The sequence below is a fragment of the Mus caroli genome, unplaced genomic scaffold (genome assembly GCF_978045245.1).
Source record: "Mus caroli unplaced genomic scaffold, Mus_caroli_1 scaffold_9, whole genome shotgun sequence".
In the NCBI taxonomy this organism is placed as follows: Eukaryota; Metazoa; Chordata; class Mammalia; order Rodentia; family Muridae; genus Mus; species Mus caroli.
The window spans coordinates 923,898-925,957 of record NW_028227264.1 but is presented as its reverse complement, the minus strand read 5'-3'; positions in this window follow the sequence as shown (position 1 = coordinate 925,957).

Genomic DNA, 2,060 nt, shown 5'->3' with positions numbered 1-2,060 from the left:
CTGAACCTGTTCTTATCAGGAGAAAGGAAGTTGTACCTTTAATCTAATTAAGGCTCTCTGATATCCTGCAGGTCAGGTCGATGCCTGTGGGCCTTTCAAGCTCCCTAGAGAAAATCAGAGGAGAAACCCTGCTGGTGTAGGGAGTGCTCCATTTTGCACTGAGCCCAGAAGGCTATCTCATCAATGTCGTAGACTTTGACCTTAATAAGCAGGACAACATGTTGCAATCCTTTCTTGACATTGTGCTTAATTCTTCACCTTTGTCCCAAATCTAGACTCCATTCTTGGGTCACTGCAGTGTTCATGTAGATGAAACATGCAGAGCCACCTCTTTTGTGTCTTGATAACCTCCCGTCCAGTGGTTTCTTATTCTCCACATTCTTGCAACTCAATAGCTCTTCATCTGACTACATTTCCACTGAGAAAGATTTTCCCATCTGAAATCTTAAACTCCACCAATATCCACCTATACTTTAAGATCTCACTTTTTCTCATGTGGAGGGCTGATAACGAATCTCCCGTGTCTTTGCTCCCATAAACTCTCATCAATGTCTGCATCTTTTTCTTTTAAGCTTTTAAATGTGCACAAGCTTCCTTCGTCCTGAGAAGGTGCTGTCTGCCCAGGCTCCATCTCTCCATCCATCTCTGCCTCAGTTCCTTAAAAGACAGTTCCATATTTAAAGCTCATTCTCAATGCTCCTTACCTATTTTTCCTCAACACTCTGAGGTTCAGCTGTACTCTGTCCTGGTTACTTTTCCATCACTGTGACACAGCAGAAGCAACTTAAGAGAGGATGGGCTCATTTGGGCTCTTGTTTCTCGGGCAGCAGAATGGTGATGGGAAATGCATGATGGTGGGAACTCCCACCCAGGGCACCAGGAGTGTGAGGCAGCTAGGCACAGCAGACAGAAAGCAATTTTCCAGAAGAAGGGGAAATGTCCAACCTTCAAGGTCTTGACCACAGTGATCCATCACTACTAGCTATGCCTCTCACCCCAGACTTTCCAAGTCTTTATAGACACTTCTCATTTGGATGATAGTGTATCATCATCACTGTACTGAAATTTCTTTGATGAAGGGAACCAGTGATTTCCAAAACCTAGGGATATTTCTTATCTATTATCCCACTTTCTTCACCACATTTCATGCTAAGGATCACTGACTTTTGGCCTCCATTCTCCTGAGCCCTGTGATGTTGTTCAATTTTTCTCTTGTCTTTTCTCAGAGTATTTCCTTTGGGCCCTTATACTCCAATATAGGAGAAAGTCCTAACCCATGTTCTGTTCCATGAGAAAGTTGTTCAGTTCCCCAAGCACTGACTCCAAGAAACCCTGTCTGTGAAATGATTCTCTGTCCCCTTTCTTTCTGCAGTATAGAAGTCCCCTGGTCTGGTCTTCTTCATCTCTCCCAGACTTTGTTAGGACCTTTCAGATTCCCACCCTGCCTCTTCCTTGTTAAGTCTTTCACCACACAATAGATGATGGTATGTTACCAAAAAGCTGGATACTTCTGAAGGGTATAACAAGCCCTCTATACACCAGCCCTCCTATAGTACAGCACAAAGTTTATCGTAAACTATGGATACTATGCTCCAGATGACTTCTCCTACAGCTTCCTCCTTACCATATGGTCACCACATGCAGCTGGGCACAGGTTCTGCAGGCACCAAGCCTGTTCTAGCCCAAGGCCTAAGTTCCAGGCCCTACTTAGCTTCCAGGGCTCATCTCACGTTCCCAACCAATAGATAACTGAATATCTACTTTATTGTTGAAATAGATTCTTGCTATGTGGACCAGGAAGGCTTTGAACCCATGACTGTCTTTCTTCAGCCTTCCCAGTCCTAAGATTGCATATATGTACCACCATACCCCACTCTTACAGATTCTTTATGACTTAGCTCTGCTGTCCTCCCCTTTTGGGAGAGTGCCTAGCTGCCAGTTTGACTCTTCATCCTGCTGCACACTGCTCCTTATTTCTAGAAACGAGGATACTTGTGTTCTTTCTCCAAGTAGAACTGAGAAACCTCTGTTTTTCAATAGGCCTCCAACATGGGGGCTCC